The sequence below is a fragment of the Oncorhynchus keta genome, chromosome 13 (assembly GCF_023373465.1).
Source record: "Oncorhynchus keta strain PuntledgeMale-10-30-2019 chromosome 13, Oket_V2, whole genome shotgun sequence".
Classification (NCBI taxonomy): Eukaryota; Metazoa; Chordata; class Actinopteri; order Salmoniformes; family Salmonidae; genus Oncorhynchus; species Oncorhynchus keta.
In genome coordinates, this window is record NC_068433.1 from 7,160,365 (window position 1) to 7,181,186 (window position 20,822).

Sequence of the window (20,822 nt, forward strand, 5' to 3'; positions counted from 1 at the left end):
TAGTCAGATGTGTTTAGGTATGTGAGAAACAGAGAGAGAGAGAGAGAGTAGTCAGATGTGTTTAGGTATGTGAGAAACAGGGAGAGAGAGAGAGAGAGAGTAGTCAGATGTGTTTAGGTATGTGAGAAACAGAGAGAGAGAGAGAGAGAGAGTAGTCAGATGTGTTTAGGTATGTGAGAAACAGGGAGAGAGAGAGAGAGAGAGAGTAGTCAGATGTGTTTAGGTATGTGAGAAACAGGGAGAGAGAGAGAGAGAGAGTAGTCAGATGTGTTTAGGTATGTGAGAAACAGGGAGAGAGAGAGAGAGAGTAGTCAGATGTGTTTAGGTATGTGAGAAACAGGGAGAGAGAGAGAGAGAGAGTAGTCAGATGTGTTTAGGTATGTGAGAAACAGGGAGAGAGAGAAAGAGAGAGTAGTCAGATGTTTTTAGGTATGTGAGAAACAGGGAGAGAGAAAGAGAGAGTAGTCAGATGTGTTTAGGTATGTGAGAAACAGGGAGAGAGAGAAAGAGAGAGTAGTCAGATGTTTTTAGGTATGTGAGAAACAGGGAGAGAGAGAGAGAGTAGTCAGATGTGTTTAGGTATGTGAGAAACAGGGAGAGAGAGAGAGAGAGTAGTCAGATGTGTTTAGGTATGTGAGAAACAGGGAGAGAGAGAGAGAGTAGTCAGATGTGTTTAGGTATGTGAGAAACAGGGAGAGAGAGAGAGAGAGTAGTCAGAGGGGTCAGGAGCCTGTTGGGCAGGCAGTGGAGCAGGAGGTCAGGGGTCAGGAGCCTGTTGGGCAGGCAGTGGAGCAGGAGGTCAGGGGTCAGGAGCCTGTTGGGCAGGCAGTGGAGCAGGAGGTCAGGGGTCAGGAGCCTGTTGGGCAGGCAGTCGAGCAGGAGGTCGGGGGAACAGGAGCCTGTTGGGCAGGCAGTCGAGCAGGAGGTCGGGGGAACAGGAGCCTGTTGGGCAGGCAGTCGAGCAGGAGGTCGGGGGAACAGGAGCCTGTTGGACAGGCAGTGGAGCAGGAGGTCAGGGGTCAGGAGCCTGTTGGGCAGGCAGTCGAGCAGGAGGTCGGGGGAACAGGAGCCTGTTGGGCAGGCAGTCGAGCAGGAGGTCGGGGGAACAGGAGCCTGTTGGGCAGGCAGTCGAGCAGGAGGTCGGGGGAACAGGAGCCTGTTGGGCAGGCAGTCGAGCAGGAGGCCGGGGGAACAGGAGCCTGTTGGGCAGGCAGTCGAGCAGGAGGTCGGGGGAACAGGAGCCTGTTGGGCAGGCAGTGGAGCAGGCAGGTCTCCTCATTTCATGGCACTTTAAACTAGATGTTACTTCTACAAACTGGCCTGTCCAAGTCCATTCTGTCAAACCAAAAAGGACTGGGTTTGTCTAGCAGCGCTCTCCTTCAGCAGACTCAGTTGACTACAAACAAACAAACAAACAAACAAAATACTAAAAAGTTTGCCTGCTGCATTGTGTTTTTGTTTTCTGTTATTCCATAGTCCATTAAGTCTAAATTGTGTACTGCAGAAAGCATTGCTTGTAATGAACTCTACCTGTGTGCTCCAGATGATTACAAATGAGTGAATCGTGATTATTCTGAATCACATGGACTGAGCAGGCTGTGAGTCGACGTAGCCATGGGAAGAATAATGACTTTTTCTTTTTGTCTCCTCCGAAAAAATATATTTTCTGCCACTGGTCTTGATTTGAAGGTTAGATTTTTTCCAAAACAGTGTTAGCATGGATCACCGGAGTGAGTGTCCAGTCTAGCGAGGGGAAGATGAGTGTGAGTGTCCAGTCTAGTGAGGGGAAGATGACTGTGAGTGTCTAGTCTAGTGAGGGGAAGATGAGTGTGAGTGTCTAGTCTAGTGAGGGGAGGATGAGTGTGAGTGTCTAGTCTAGCGAGGGGAAGATGAGTGTGAGTGTCCAGTCTAGTGAGGGGAAGATGAGTGTGAGTGTCTAGTCTAGTGAGGGGAAGATGAGTGTGAGTGTCCAGTCTAGTGAGGGGAAGATGAGTGTGAGTGTCTAGTCTAGTGAGGGGAGGATGAGTGTGAGTGTCTAGTCTAGCGAGGGGAAGATGAGTGTGAGTGTCTAGTCTAGTGAGGGGAGGATGAGTGTGAGTGTCTAGTCTAGTGAGGGGAGGATGAGTGTGAGTGTCTAGTCTAGTGAGGGGAAGATGAGTGTGAGTGTCTAGTCTAGTGAGGGGAAGATGAGTGTGAGTGTCTAGTCTAGTGAGGGGAGGATGAGTGTGAGTGTCTAGTCTAGTGAGGGGAGGATGAGTGTGAGTGTCTAGTCTAGCGAGGGGAAGATGAGTGTGAGTGTCTAGTCTAGTGAGGGGAAGATGAGTGTGAGTGTCTAGTCTAGTGAGGGGAAGATGAGTGTGAGTGTCTAGTCTAGCGAGGGGAAGATGAGTGTGAGTGTCTAGTCTAGTGAGGGGAAGATGAGTGTCTAGTCTAGCGAGGGGAAGATGAGTGTGAGTGTCTAGTCTAGCGAGGGGAAGATGAGTGTGAGTGTCCAGTCTAGTGAGGGGAAGATGAGTGTGAGTGTCTAGTCTAGCGAGGGGAAGATGAGTGTGAGTGTCTAGTCTAGTGAGGGGAAGATGAGTGTGAGTGTCTAGTCTAGCGAGGGGAAGATGAGTGTGAGTGTCTAGTCTAGTGAGGGGAAGATGAGTGTGAGTGTCCAGTCTAGTGAGGGGAAGATGAGTGTGAGTGTCCAGTCTAGCGAGGGGAAGATGAGTGTGAGTGTCTAGTCTAGTGAGGGGAAGATGAGTGTGAGTGTCCAGTCTAGCGAGGGGAAGATGAGTGTGAGTGTCTAGTCTAGTGAGGGGAAGATGAGTGTGAGTGTCTAGTCTAGTGAGGGGAAGATGAGTGTGAGTGTCTAGTCTAGCGAGGGGAAGATGAGTGTGAGTGTCTAGTCTAGTGAGGGGAAGATGAGTGTGAGTGTCTAGTCTAGTGAGGGGAAGATGAGTGTGAGTGTCTAGTCTAGTGAGGGGAAGATGAGTGTGAGTGTCCAGTCTAGCGAGGGGAAGATGAGTGTGAGTGTCTAGTCTAGTGAGGGGAAGATGAGTGTGAGTGTCTAGTCTAGCGAGGGGAAGATGAGTGTGAGTGTCTAGTCTAGCGAGGGGAAGATGAGTGTGAGTGAGTGTCTAGTCTAGCGAGGGGAAGATGAGTGTGAGTGTCCAGTCTAGTGAGGGGAAGATGAGTGTGAGTGTCTAGTCTAGTGAGGGGAAGATGAGTGTGAGTGTCTAGTCTAGTGAGGGGAAGATGAGTGTGAGTGTCTAGTCTAGCGAGGGGAAGATGAGTGTGAGTGTCCAGTCTAGTGAGGGGAAGATGAGTGTGAGTGTCTAGTCTAGTGAGGGGAAGATGAGTGTGAGTGTCTAGTCTAGTGAGGGGAAGATGAGTGTGAGTGTCTAGTCTAGCGAGGGGAAGATGAGTGTGAGTGTCTAGTCTAGCGAGGGGAAGATGAGTGTGAGTGTCTAGTCTAGCGAGGGGAAGATGAGTGTGAGTGTCTAGTCTAGCGAGGGGAAGATGAGTGTGAGTGTCTAGTCTAGCGAGGGGAAGATGAGTGTGAGTGTTGTTCATCGTTATTCATTTCACCTCTTCAATCAAACCCAAAATCAAATCAAATTGTATTGGTCACATGCTCCGTATACAACAGATGTGGACCATGAAATGCTTACTTACGAGCCCTTATTAACCAACAATGCAGAGTTTAAAAAAAAAAACCATATATAATAATAATTGATAAAAAATTTGCTCAATAAAATGAAAAGGAAAAATAGTCACGCAATACAAATAACGATAACGAGGCTCAAAAAGGTTCTCTTTCCAACCATTATGGTGGGTTCACAGATATAAGTATGTTATAATGGAATACTTTACATGAGATTAATCAGTTAACTACAACCATTGTATTAACATGTATTTAAATCATTACATTGTAATTGCAGTCAGATCAGATAGTCACGCCTGCTCCCGCTCTCTGGCGCTCGACGGCGCCAGGCTGCCTGCCCTTCATTACGCACACCTGTCACCATCAATTTTGGACTCACCTGGACTCCCATTACTTTGTTGATTACCCCCTCTATATCTGTCTGCTCCTCAGTTTGTTCCCTGTGTCAGCATTTCCCCCCCTGTCCAAGACGCCGGTCCCGTTCTGTTTCATGTCCGTTGGTTATTAAATCTTCCTCTACCTGCTTCTCGTCTCCAGCGTCGAGCCTCACACAGACAGTAACAGCATCGAGGAAACACAGAAGCCATTTTGTGCGTCAATCAATTTAGGTCGTCTCAGTTTTGGGTGAATACTGTCACTTAGGCTGTTACCTTTGTCTTTTGACCCAAACTCACTGACAGACGGGTCAGTTACCCGGCAGGACGCTGTGTCACTACGCTCAAAGCGACGCAGAAACCATCCTATCCTGTCTGTCCTCCTCTAAGATATTCTCATGGACACTATGTCAAGAGAAACCATCCGATCCTGTCTGTCCTCCTCTAAGATATTCTCATGGACACTATGTCAAGAGAAACCATCCGATCCTGTCTGTCCTCCTCTAAGATATTCTCATGGACACTATGTCAAGAGAAACCATCCGATCCTGTCTGTCCTCCTCTAAGATATTCTCATGGACACTATGTCAAGAGAAACCATCCTATCCTGTCTGTCCTCCTCTAAGATATTCTCATGGACACTATGTCAAGAGAAACCATCCGATCCTGTCTGTCCTCCTCTAAGATATTCTCATTGACACTATGTCAAGAGAAACCATCCTATCCTGTCTGTCCTCCTCTAAGATATTCTCATGGACACTATGTCAAGAGAAACCATCCGATCCTGTCTGTCCTCCTCTAAGATATTCTCATGGACACTATGTCAAGAGAAATCATCCTATCCTGTCTGTCCTCCTCTAAGATATTCTCATGGACACTATGTCAAGAGAAACCATCCGATCCTGTCTGTCCTCCTCTAAGATATTCTCATTGACATATGTCAAGAGAAACCATCCGTAGCTTTTTTCCCTCGTGGTTCACTTGGTTTCTTCCTTTTGTTCGTCTCAATCAATGTGGAAAAACAACATGGAGGTAAATTGTGAGGCGAGAAAGGGGGATGTGAAACAAGCGCTTGAGAAAGCCTGAGTTTTCTCCTTCATCAGTTCTTTAGTTTCCTAATGGCTCTCCCAAGTGTGCATTGTGCCAAAAGTTATTTGGTAAGATTTTGTCCATGTGTTGACTAAAACCGTATTTGGTATTTTATTAGGATCCCCATTAGCTGTTGCAAAAGCAGCAACTAATGTATTTTAGTTATTTAGTTCTTAATAATGTATTTTAGCTACATATTTAGTTACATATTTGGAAAAGAATGCACTGGCGAAGTTAGCTCAACATCAAACATTTTCCTACGATGATCTCATGGTTTTGGGCCGTTTCTATCTTTGATATTTTCCCAGCACTAGTACATGTACGACCTACAACACTAGTACGACCTACAACACTAGTACAACCTACAATACTAGTACGACCTACAACACTAGTACGACCAACAACACTAGTACGACCTACAACACTAGTATAACCTACAACACTAGTACACCAACAACACTAGTACGACCTACAACACTAGTATAACCTACAACACTAGTACATGTACGACCTACAACACTAGTACGACCTACAACACTAGTACGACCTACAACACTAGTACGACCTACAACACTAGTACAACCTACAACACTAGTACAACCTACAACACTAGTACAACCTACAACACTAGTACGACCTACAACACTAGTACACCTACAACACTAGTACGACCTACAACACTAGTACGACCTACAACACTAGTACAACCTACAACACTAGTACGACCTACAACACTAGTACGACCTACAACACTAGTACAACCAACAACACTAGTACGACCAACAACACTAGTACAACCTACAACACTAGTACGACCTACAACACTAGTACAACCAACAACACTAGTACGACCTACAACACTAGTACAACCTACAACACTAGTACGACCTACAACACTAGTACAACCTACAACACTAGTACAACCTACAACACTAGTACAACCTACAACACTAGTAGAACCTACAACACTAGTACATGTACGACCTACAACACTAGTATAACCAACAACACTAGTACATGTACGACCTACAACACTAGTACACCTACAACACTAGTACGACCTACAACACTAGTACGACCTACAACACTAGTACAACCTACAACACTAGTACGACCTACAACACTAGTACGACCTACAACACTAGTACATGTACGACCTACAACACTAGTACAACCTACAACACTAGTACGACCAACAACACTAGTATAACCTACAACACTAGTACATGTACGACCTACAACACTAGTATAACCTACAACACTAGTATAACCTACAACACTAGTATAACCTACAACACTAGTACGACCTACAACACTAGTACAACCTACAACACTAGTACGACCTACAACACTAGTACGACCTACAACACTAGTACATGTACGACCTACAACACTAGTACGACCTACAACACTAGTACGACCAACAACACTAGTACAACCTACAACACTAGTACAACCTACAACACTAGTACGACCTACAACACTAGTACATGTACGACCTACAACACTAGTACGACCAACAACACTAGTACGACCAACAACACTAGTACAACCTACAACACTAGTACGACCTACAACACTAGTACGACCTACAACACTAGTACAACCAACAACACTAGTACGACCAACAACACTAGTACAACCTACAACACTAGTACGACCTACAACACTAGTACAACCTACAACACTAGTACAACCTACAACACTAGTACAACCAACAACACTAGTACGACCAACAACACTAGTACGACCAACAACACTTGTACGACCTACAACACTAGTACATGTACAACCTACAACACTAGTACAACCAACAACACTAGTACGACCAACAACACTAGTACACCTACTAGTACATGTACAACCTACAACACTAGTACAACCTACAACACTAGTACGACCTACAACACTAGTACAACCTACAACACTAGTACAACCAACAACACTAGTACAACCAACAACACTAGTACATGTACGACCTACAACACTAGTACAACCAACAACACTAGTACAACCAACAACACTAGTACGACCTACAACACTAGTACGACCTACAACACTAGTACGACCTACAACACTAGTACGACCTACAACACTAGTACGACCTACAACACTAGTACAACCAACAACACTAGTACGACCTACAACACTAGTACGACCTACAACACTAGTACATGTACGACCTACAACACTAGTACGACCTACAACACTAGTACATGTACGACCTACAACACTAGTACGACCAACAACACTAGTATGACCTACAACACTAGTACGACCTACAACACTAGTACGACCTACAACACTAGTACAACCAACAACACTAGTACGACCTACAACACTAGTACATGTACGACCTACAACACTAGTACGACCTACAACACTAGTACATGTACGACCTACAACACTAGTACGACCAACAACACTAGTATGACCTACAACACTAGTACGACCTACAACACTAGTACGACCTACAACACTAGTACGACCTACAACACTAGTACAACCAACAACACTAGTACGACCAACAACACTAGTACGACCTACAACACTAGTACAACCAACAACACTAGTACGACCAACAACACTAGTACAACCTACAACACTAGTACAACCTACAACACTAGTACAACCAACAACACTAGTACGACCTACAACACTGTACATACAACCTACAACACTAGTACGACCTACAACACTAGTACGACCTACAACACTAGTACAACCTACAACACTAGTACAACCAACAACACTAGTACGACCTACAACACTAGTACGACCAACAACACTAGTACGACCTACAACACTAGTACAACCTACAACACTAGTACAACCTACAACACTAGTACAACCAACAACACTAGTACGACCAACAACACTTGTACAACCTACAACACTAGTACATGTACAATCTACAACACTAGTACGACCAACAACACTAGTACGACCAACAACACTAGTACGACCTACAACCCTAGTACATGTACAACCTACAACACTAGTACAACCTACAACACTAGTACGACCTACAACACTAGTACAACCTACAACACTAGTACAACCAACAACACTAGTACAACCAACAACACTAGTACATGTACGACCTACAACACTAGTACAACCAACAACACTAGTACAACCAACAACACTAGTACGACCTACAACACTAGTACGACCTACAACACTAGTACGACCTACAACACTAGTACGACCTACAACACTAGTACAACCAACAACACTAGTACGACCTACAACACTAGTACGACCTACAACACTAGTACATGTACGACCTACAACACTAGTACATGTACGACCTACAACACTAGTACAACCAACAACACTAGTACGACCTACAACACTAGTACATGTACGACCTACAACACTAGTACGACCTACAACACTAGTACATGTACGACCTACAACACTAGTACGACCAACAACACTAGTATGACCTACAACACTAGTACGACCTACAACACTAGTACGACCTACAACACTAGTACGACCTACAACACTAGTACAACCAACAACACTAGTATGACCAACAACACTAGTACGACCTACAACACTAGTACAACCAACAACACTAGTACGACCAACAACACTAGTACAACCTACAACACTAGTACGACCTACAACACTAGTACAACCAACAACACTAGTACGACCTACAACACTAGTACAACCTACAACACTAGTACGACCTACAACACTAGTACAACCTACAACACTAGTACAACCTACAACACTAGTACAACCTACAACACTAGTAGAACCTACAACACTAGTACATGTACGACCTACAACACTAGTATAACCAACAACACTAGTACATGTACGACCTACAACACTAGTACGACCTACAACACTAGTACGACCTACAACACTAGTACAACCTACAACACTAGTACAACCTACAACACTAGTACAACCTACAACACTAGTACGACCAACAACACTAGTACATGTACGACCTACAACACTAGTACAACCTACAACACTAGTACAACCTACAACACTAGTACGACCAACAACACTAGTACGACCAACAACACTAGTACATGTACGACCTACAACACTAGTACGACCTACAACACTAGTACAACCTACAACACTAGTACGACCTACAACACTAGTACGACCAACAACACTAGTACATGTACAACCTACAACACTAGTACAACCTACAACACTAGTACAACCTACAACACTAGTACGACCTACAACACTAGTACAATCTACAACACTAGTACATGTACGACCTACAACACTAGTACGACCTACAACACTAGTACAACCTACAACACTAGTACGACCTACAACACTAGTACGACCTACAACACTAGTACAACCTACAACACTAGTACGACCTACAACACTAGTACAACCTACAACACTAGTACATGTACGACCTACAACACTAGTATGACCTACAACACTAGTACGACCAACAACACTAGTACAACCTACAACACTAGTATGACCTACAACACTAGTACAACCTATAACACTAGTACAACCAACAACACTAGTACAACCTACAACACTAGTACAACCTACAACACTAGTACGACCTACAACACTAGTACAACCTACAACACTAGTACAACCAACAACACTAGTACAACCAACAACACTAGTACAACCTACAACACTAGTACAACCTACAACACTAGTACGACCTACAACACTAGTATGACCTACAACACTAGTACGACCAACAACACTAGTACAACCAACAACACTAGTACGACCAACAACACTAGTACATGTACGACCTACAACACTAGTACGACCAACAACACTAGTACAACCTACAACACTAGTACAACCTACAACACTAGTACGACCTACAACACTAGTACGACCTACAACACTAGTACGACCAACAACACTAGTACGACCTACAACACTAGTACGACCTACAACACTAGTACGACCAACAACACTAGTACAACCTACAACACTAGTACGACCTACAACACTAGTACAACCTACAACACTAGTACAACCTACAACACTAGTACAACCTACAACACTAGTACGACCAACAACACTAGTACGACCTACAACACTAGTACAACCTACAACACTAGTACGACCTACAACACTAGTACGACCAACAACACTAGTACGACCTACAACACTAGTACAACCTACAACACTAGTACAACCTACAACACTAGTACGACCTACAACACTAGTACGACCTACAACACTAGTACAACCTACAACACTAGTACATGTACGACCTACAACACTAGTACGACCAACAACACTAGTATGACCTACAACACTAGTACATGTACGACCTACAACACTAGTACGACCTACAACACTAGTACACCTACAACACTAGTACGACCAACAACACTAGTACGACCTACAACACTAGTACGACCTACAGCACTAGTACAACCTACAACACTAGTACATGTACGACCTACAACACTAGTACAACCTACAACACTAGTACATGTACAACCTACAACACTAGTACGACCAACAACACTAGTATGACCTACAACACTAGTACAACCTACAACACTAGTACATGTACAACCTACAACACTAGTACGACCAACAACACTAGTATGACCTACAACACTAGTACATGTACGACCTACAACACTAGTACGACCTACAACACTAGTACGACCAACAACACTAGTACAACCAACAACACTAGTACATGTACAACCTACAACACTAGTACGACCTACAACACTAGTACGACCTACAACACTAGTACGACCTACAACACTAGTACAACCAACAACACTAGTACATGTACAACCTACAACACTAGTACGACCTACAACACTAGTACGACCAACAACACTAGTACGACCTACAACACTAGTACATGTATGACCTACAACACTAGTACATGTATGACCTACAACACTAGTACATGTATGACCTACAACACTAGTACATGTATGACCTACAACACTAGTACATGTACGACCTACAACACTAGTACGACCTACAACACTAGTACGACCTACAACACTAGTACGACCTACAGCACTAGTACGACCTACAACACTAGTACGACCTACAACACTAGTACGACCTACAACACTAGTACATGTATGACCTACAACACTAGTACATGTATGACCTACAACACTAGTACATGTACGACCTACAACACTAGTACGACCTACAACACTAGTACGACCTACAACACTAGTACGACCTACAGCACTAGTACGACCTACAACACTAGTATGACCTACAGCACTAGTACGACCAACAACACTAGTACGACCTACAACACTAGTACGACCTACAACACTAGTACGACCTACAACACTAGTACAACCAACAACACTAGTACAACCTACAACACTAGTACAACCAACAACACTAGTACAACCTACAACACTAGTACATGTACAACCTACAACACTAGTACATGTACGACCTACAACACTAGTACAACCTACAACACTAGTACATGTATGACCTACAACACTAGTACAACCTACAACACTAGTACATGTATGACCTACAACACTAGTACAACCTACAACACTAGTACAACCTACAGCACTAGTACATGTATGACCTACAACACTAGTACAACCTACAACACTAGTACATGTATGACCTACAACACTAGTACATGTATGACCTACAACACTAGTACAACCTACAACACTAGTACGACCTACAACACTAGTACAACCTACAACACTAGTACGACCTACAACACTAGTACATGTATGACCTACAACACTAGTACAACCTACAACACTAGTACATGTATGACCTACAACACTAGTACAACCTACAACACTAGTACAACCTACAACACTAGTACATGTATGACCTACAACACTAGTACAACCTACAACACTAGTACATGTATGACCTACAACACTAGTACAACCTACAACACTAGTACGACCTACAACACTAGTACATGTATGACCTACAACACTAGTACAACCTACAACACTAGTACATGTATGACCTACAACACTAGTACAACCTACAACATTAGTACAACCTACAACACTAGTACAACCTACAACACTAGTACGACCTACAACACTAGTACGACCTACAACATTAGTACAACCTACAACACTAGTACAACCTACAACACTAGTACAACCTACAACACTAGTACGACCTACAACACTAGTACGACCTACAACACTAGTATGACCTACAACACTAGTACGACCTACAACACTAGTACATGTACGACCTACAACACTAGTACAACCTACAACACTAGTACAACCTACAACACTAGTACACCTACACATTTTCTCTGAGCACCCTTTCCTTTTACATCCATCTGATCAAGCACCTTGTCTGAGTGGGCTAGAAGAGGGCAGGAAGTCTGGAAACAACCCTGCCATACTGTACCACACACTTTACTTCTCCCTACACACACAGACATAAAGCACAACCAGCTGTACTAACAGCAGTAATAGGAGACATATTGTGAGTCACAAATGGCACCCTATTCCCTATATAGGGCACCACTTTTAACAAGGGCCCATAGGATTCTGGTCAAAAGTAGTTCACTATGTAGGGAATAGGGTGTCATTTGGAATAGAACCATGGGCAAGCTTGGAGAGAGAGAGAAGCAGACAGACATCAAATATTATTAACCCGAGAGAGATTCCACATCCTGTAAATGGAGATGATTTAACCCTAGAGAGATTACACATCCTGTAGCTGGAGATGATTTAACCCTAGAGAGATTACACATCCTCGAACTGGAGATTATTTAACCCTAGAGAAATTACACATCCTCGAACTGGAGATTGTTTAACCCTAGAGAGATTACACATCCTGTAGCTGGAGATTATTAACCCTAGAGAGATTACACATCCTCGAACTGGAGATTATTTAACCCTAGAGAGATTACACATCCTCGAACTGGAGATTATTTAACCCTAGAGAGATTACACATCCCCAAACTGGAGATTATTTAACCCTAGAGAGATTACACATCCTCGAACTGGAGATTATTTAACCCTAGAGAGATTCCAAGATCTGTAATTTATGTATGTATGTATGTATGTATATATGCCATTTATATATATATGCCATTAGCAGACGCTTTTATCCAAAGCGACTTACAGTCATGTGTGCATACATTCTACGTATGGGTGGTCCCGGGAATCGAACCCACTACCCTGGCGTTACAAGGGCCATGCTCTACCAACTGAGCTACAGAAGGACCATGTATGTATGTATGTATGTATGTATGTATACACACACACACACACACACACACACACACACACACACACACACACACACACACACACACACACACACACACACACACACACACACACACACAGTAATTGAAAAAGCCTCAATGGAGGTCCCTTTGAAAGTGTTGCCTGCGAAGAGAGACGGAGAGATGGAGAGAATAGAAAGGAGGAAAGTGGTGATTTGTTGACTGGGCGCTGGGCGTTCATTTACCGCCCCGGAGCCTTCGTCTAGCTGCGGTCCATCATTTTGGGGGGCAATAGTGATGGAGGACCCTATTCCCCCTCCACTCTCTAATGCGGTGTGCGAAAGCCATTACGCTGGGTTAATGATTTCTGCAGAGAATATGCCTTTAATGACAGAGCAGGGGAGTCGCTGTGGCATTTCTGGAGCTTGGCAGCCTGGCACAGTATTTTCCTACTGTATGCTGTTGCTTGTGTGATCGACCTTGGGTTTGAACACTGGGTCTCCTGCGTGCCAGAAGATTCTGTTAGCCCACTGCGCTAAAGCATAGACATTCGTTTGGGGAGCCAATGTACGTTTTCTGGTCTCGGGAAAGGTGACTTGAGTGTGCCACAGCTTAAAATGTCTTGGTTTGGAGTCTGACGTCTGGTTTTTATTCAACCGGGCAATTTTTCATAACAGATGTGCAACTTCCTGTACAAGCTAGTTTTACGGTAAGACAGGATATCCGGAAGATGAATTTCTGGGCACTCATTTTTTGTCATTTCCTTCATTTGAAGTGCTTCGCCTCAGCAGTTCTGTGTGGTATTCTAGAGGGTATATCCAACTGCTTCTGATCATACCTTTTGACACTTAGATTTCCCTAAGTGCCTCTGCAAAGAAAAACCAGGCACATAGACAGATCTGGCAGACACTCACAGACACAACACATACCACAGCTGATCAATCAATAGATCAATAATACATCTATGGTCATGAGAGGTCAATTTCATAAAGCCCCAAAATGGAGTCGGTATTAACCTCCCTGAAACTGGTCAGGCTGCTATAGGGCTGCAGTGTGGATGTTTCTGAGGGTTTAGCTATGGGAGGGGAGGTGTGGATGTTTCTGAGGGTTTAGCTATGGGAGGGGAGGTGTGGATGTTTCTGAGGGTTTAGCTATGGGAGGGGAGGTGTGGATGTTTCTGAGGGTTTAGCTATGGGAGGGGAGGTGTGGATGTTTCTGAGGGTTTAGCTATGGGAGGGGATGTGTGGATGTTTCTGAGGGTTTAGCTATGGGAGGGGATGTGTAGATGTTTCTGAGGGTTTAGCTATGGGAGGGGAGGTGTGGATGTTTCTGAGGGTTTAGCTATGGGAGGGGAGGTGTGGATGTTTCTGAGGGTTTAGCTATGGGAGGGGATGTGTAGATGTTTCTGAGGGTTTAGCTATGGGAGGGGAGGTGTGGATGTTTCTGAGGGTTTAGCTATGGGAGGGGAGGTGTGGATGTTTCTGAAGGTTTAGCTATGGGAGGGGAGGTGTAGATGTTTCTGAGGGTTTAGCTATGGGAGGGGAGGTGTGGATGTTTCTGAGGGTTTAGCTATGGGAGGGGAGGTGTGGATGTTTCTGAGGGTTTAGCTATGGGAGGGGAGGTGTGGATGTTTCTGAGGGTTTAGCTATGGGAGGGGAGGTGTGGATGTTTCTGAGGGTTTAGCTATGGGAGGGGAGGTGTAGATGTTTCTGAGGGTTTAGCTATGGGAGGGGAGGTGTGGATGTTTCTGAGGGTTTAGCTATGGGAGGGGGAGGTGTGGATGTTTCTGTGGGTTTAGCTATGGGAGGGGGAGGTGTGGATGTTTCTGATTTCTGAGGGTTTAGCTATGGGAGGGGAAAGAGGATATGGCTGGGGTGGGTGTTGGAGAGGAGATCCGGGGGAGATGGGTGAGTCCATACGGTTGTCTTACAGGTCAGAGGTGTGGTAGTCAAGTCACAAAAGGAGTACAAAAACAGACCCCATCCAGGCAACCTGGATGGATGCTCCCCGTGTAGACCTGCGTTCAAGTACTACTTGAAATCTTTCAAATACTTTGTGCGTTTTGCATTAGTCTGCCTCGATTGGACAGATATTGGTTCCTTTGCGCCAGGCAAGCTCAATCAAACCCAGACAAAGTATTTGAAATGATTGTCAATACCTTTTTGTTACTCGGGTCGGGTGCTCTGTGACATTCCTGTTGTGTTCCACTCAATTGTATTTCACCGTCCCAATTCTGATGTGCGAAAGACTCAAATGTTACGGTGGTAATAATTCCCTGTAGAAGGTACAGGGAAAATACTGCTGACATTTATGGAGTCCCTCTCACTCATATCAGTTATTAATTGGTGACCTTAACCGGGAGCGTATCATTTGATCTGAAACCCCCCCTTTGAGGTAACACAGAGGGGATTATCTGAATTCATATTTTAAAAAGCCAAAGTCGCCTATTGGGTGAGCTATGATTATCCACCAACCCCACACTAAAAACCCTGTGTGGCTCACATACAAAATCCCCCCGCAAAAGCTCCTGACTGAATAGGTATTCTGTAGAAATACACCGAGGAGAATGAACCTTATTCCGAAATAAGAGGCTGTCAATAGACGTCCAACAGTGGTTAACAAGGTGTTTTGACAGCATTTGCAGTGTGGTTTGGATGTGCATTCAAAAGAGGTACCTGACACAGGCGTGGAAAGAGGTTTAATACAAGGCCACCCTCTCTCTTGCTGGGTGGCCATTGTCTTTCTCAGAGAGCCCTCGACCCAAAAGCCACTCAATTAAAGGCAAAAAAGGCACAATTATGGCGACTGCGGGGTTAGAGGGCAGGGTATCTGGTGTTCGCAGCTTCGCCATCATGGACTGGTGCCTCGACTTAATTACACACAACGAGAACGTTGTATTCAAATCAAAGAGCGTTGATGAGTTGTCTGTGTAGAGACTTGCCAATGTTATCTGCTTCGGGGACAACAGCATCAGCACAGTAAAAACCATTAGATGTTTATCTCAGATTCAGAATGACTGGGATGTGCATGATAAGGCTGAACATAACATACTTAGGTCTCATCACGAGGGGTGCGTAAAGCCCCCACAACAAGACCTCACAATAGAGATGTCTTAAACCACTAATGTTCTGATCAAGCACCGGCTATTTCCCCATCTAGACAGGAATCATTCAATCGGCGATCTCTCTCTCTCTCCCTCCCCCCTCTCTCTCTCTCTCTCTCTCTCTCTCTCTCTCTCTCTCTCTCTCTCTCTCCCTCCCCCTCTCTCTCTCTCTCTCTCTCTCTCTCTCTCTCTCTCTCTCTCTCTCTCTCTCTCGCTCTCTCTCTCTCTCTCTCTCTCTACACCCACACCTCTCTATTTAACTGCCATAGCGACAGTGTTGATTTGGTATTGACCATAATGCAGCATAATGATAAGCCTATTTATTTCCATGGGTCTTCTATGCAAGGGTCCTTGTTAATGACCCGGCACCGCCTGATTGGCCCCGGCGGTGACTCATTCTATCAGTAGGCCAGAGATCGAGCAGACGATAGTTGTGGGGCTAGACTCAGACAAACGAGGGGTCTATCCTCTCCATGCCCAAGTTTGTTCTTTCTCATTTCCTGGAAGGATGATTCTGCGTTTGCGTCCACAGGCAGGGGGATTCTCTCATTCAGTGGTACATGGAGGGAGAGAGGAGAGGAAATTACAGGAAAGGAAAGGAACTGAGAGGAGAGGAAAGTAAATTAGAGGAAAGTAAAGTAAATTAGAGGAGAGGAAAGGAAAGGAAATTAGAGGAAAGTAAAGTAAATTAGAGGAGAGGAAAGGAAATTAGAGGAGAGGAAAGAAAATTAGAGGAGAGCAAAGGAAATTAGAGGAGAGGAAAGGAAAGGAAATGAGAGGAGAGGACAGGAAAGGAAATTAGAGGAGAGGAAAGGAAATGAGAGGAGAGGAAAGGAAATGAGAGGAGAGGAAAGGAAAGGAAATGAGAGGAGAGGAAAGGAAAGGAAATTAGAGGAGAGGAACGTAAAGGAAATGAGAGGAGAGGAAATTAAAGGACCCTAGCACCCAAGCACCCTAGCACCCAAGCACCCAAGCACCCTAGCACCCAAGCACCCTAGCACCCTAGCACCCTAGCACCCAAGCACCCTAGCACCCAAGCACCCTAGCACCCAAGCACCCTAGCACCCAAGCACCCAAGCACCCAAGCACCCTAGCACCCAAGCACCCTAGCACCCAAGCACCCTAGCACCCTAGCACCCTAGCACCCAAGCACCCTAGCACCCAAGCACCCAGCACCCAAGCACCCAAGCACCCAAGCACCCTAGCACCCAAGCACCCTAGCACCCAAGCACCCAAGCACCCTAGCACCCAAGCACCCTAGCACCCAAGCACCCAAGCACCCAAGCACCCTAGCACCCAAGCACCCAAGCACCCTAGCACCCAAGCACCCTAGAACTACACAGCTAATTAAAATAATCAAAGCTTTACGATTCGTTTATCATATTAATGATCTGTATTGTGCAAGAGCAAAAAAACAAAACGTGCACTGGGGGACGGGGGGGACCACAGAAGGGTTATTTTGTGGCCTCTGATTGGGCTAGAGATTCATTGGAGATAATGTAGTCATCATGTCAAGTCTCTCTCTCCGTCTCGCCCCCCCAAAAAAATGGCTGTTGACCATCTGCAATCATCATCACGGTATAAGTGGAGGAATGTTTGAGATGGCAGTGGAGAGTTAATATATACAGTTTTAGTTCAAGTTCGCTGTTTCTTATGACTACAACAATCTGACTGTAATTCATTTGTGCTCCAGTTATTATTCATCACGTATTGTGAGTCTGAACCCTGACTCTTTCTGCACCTTGACCCATTCTGGACCTTGACTCATTCTGCACCTTGACCCATTCTGGACCTTGACTCATTCTGGACCTTGACTCATTCTGCACCTTGACTCATTCTGCACCGTGACTCATTCTGCACCTTGACTCATTCTGGACCTTGACTCATTCTGCACCTTGACTCATTCTGCACCGTGACTCATTCTGCACCTTGACCCATTCTGGACCTTGACTCATTCTGCACCGTGACTCATTCTGCACCTTGACCCATTCTGGACCTTGACTCATTCTGCACCGTGACTCATTCTGCACCTTGACCCATTCTGGACCTTGACTCATTCTGCACCGTGACTCATTCTGCACCTTGACCCATTCTGGACCTTGACTCATTCTGCACCTTGACCCATTCTGCACCTTGACCCATTCTGGACCTTGACTCTTTCTGCACCTTGACCCATTCTGCACCTTGACCCATTCTGGACCTTGACTCATTCTGCACCGTGACTCATTCTGCACCTTGACTCATTCTGGACCTTGACTCATTCTGCACCTTGACTCATTCTGCACCTTGACTCATTCTGGACCTTGACTCATTCTGCACCTTGATATAGTCAGGACCTTGACTCATTCTGGACCTTGATATAGTCAGGACCTTGACTCATTCTGGACCTTGATATAGTCAGGACCTTGACTCATTCTGCACCTTGACTCATTCTGCACCTTGACTCATTCTGCACCGTGATATAGTTTGGACCTTGACTCGTTCTGGACCTTGATATAGTCAGGACCTTGACTCATTCTGCACCTTGACTCATTCTGGACCTTGACTCATTCTGGACCTTGACTCATTCTGGCCCTTGACTCATTCTGCACCTTGACTCATTCTGGACCTTGACTCATTCTGGACCTTGACTCATTCTGGACCTTGACTCATTCTGGACCTTGACTCATTCTGGACCTTGACTCATTCTGGACCTTGATATAGTCAGGACCTTGACTCATTCTGCACCTTGACTCATTCTGGACCGTGACTCATTCTGGACCTTGATATAGTCAGGACCTTGACTCATTCTGCACCTTGACTCATTCTGGACCTTGACTCAATCTGGACCGTGACTCATTCTGGACCTTGACTCATTCTGCACCTTGACTCATTCTGCACCTTGACTCATTCTGGACCTTGACTCATTCTGGACCTTGACTCATTCTGCACCTTGACTCATTCTGCACCTTGACTCATTCTGCACCTTGATATAGTCAGGACCTTGACTCATTCTGGACCTTGACTCATTCTGGACCTTGACTCATTCTGGCCCTTGACTCATTCTGCACCTTGACTCATTCTGCACCTTGACTCATTCTGGACCTTGACTCATTCTGGACCTTGACTCATTCTGGCCCTTGACTCATTCTGGCCCTTGACTCATTCTGCACCTTGATATAGTTTGGACCTTGACTCGTTCTGGACCTTGACTCATTCTGCACCTTGACTCATTCTGGACTGTGACTCATTCTGGACCTTGATATAGTCAGGACCTTGACTCATTCTGGACCTTGACTCATTCTGGACCTTGATATAGTCAGGACCTTGACTCATTCTGGACCTTGACTCATTCATATTCAATGCATTTTTTTTCCTCTGTGAATAGTCTGGATGAAATGCCCTCTACTAGTTAGTCGTAGGCCACGGCACAAAGGCAACATAGAGCATTATGGTTGCATACCTCCCCTGCTGCCCACTGTCATCCACAACCACCCTTATAGTTACCCACATTCAAAACATAAAAAATAAAAAACTGAGAACAAACAACCTTAATCTGAATTAATTAGCCATTTATAGATCAGTAAATGAAACAATCTCTGGAAACCTCTATATAACTCCTTTATAACCTACTTGAGAGCCACAACCCCTCTGTTGCCCTCTTATTGTGTGGTAATGAATGGGTCTTACTCCTCATTGACCTCCTGTGTGGTCATGAATGGGTCTTGCTCCTCATTGACCTCCTGTGTGGTAATGAATGTGTCTTACTCCTCATTGACCTCCTGTGTGGTAATGAATGTGTCTTACTCCTCATTGACCTCCTGTGTGGTAATGAATGGGTCTTACTCCTCATTGACCTCCTGTGTGGTAATGAATGGGTCTTACTCCTCATTGACCTCCTGTGTGGTAATGAATGTGTCTTACTCCTCATTGACCTCCTGTGTGGTAATGAATGGGTCTTACTCCTCATTGACCTCCTGTGTGGTAATGAATGGGTCTTACTCATTCATTGACCTCCTGTGTGGTAATGAATGGGTCTTACCCTCATTGACCTCCTGTGTGGTAATGAATGGGTCTTACTCCTCATTGACCTCCTGTGTGGTAATGAATGGGTCTTACTCCTCATTGACCTCCTGTGTGGTAATGAATGTGTCTTACTCCTCATTGACCTCCTGTGTGGTAATGAATGGGTCTTACTCCTCATTGACTCCTGTGTGGTAATGAATGTGTCTTACTCCTCATTGACCTCCTGTGTGGTAATGAATGTGTCTTACTCCTCATTGACCTCCTATGTGGTAATGAATGGGTCTTACTCCTCATTGACCTCCTGTGTGGTAATGAATGTGTCTTACATTATCATTGACCTCCTGTGTGGTAATGAATGGGTCTTACCACCTCATTGACCTCCTG

At 44.9% G+C, this 20,822-nt stretch overlaps 1 protein-coding gene across 1 annotated transcript in view; it reads left to right on the plus strand.

The window, feature by feature from the left end:
- The window catches only part of adam19a (ADAM metallopeptidase domain 19a), a 256,777-nt gene that overhangs the window by 14,408 nt on the left and 221,547 nt on the right, over positions 1–20,822 (plus strand). The window lies entirely within an intron of this gene.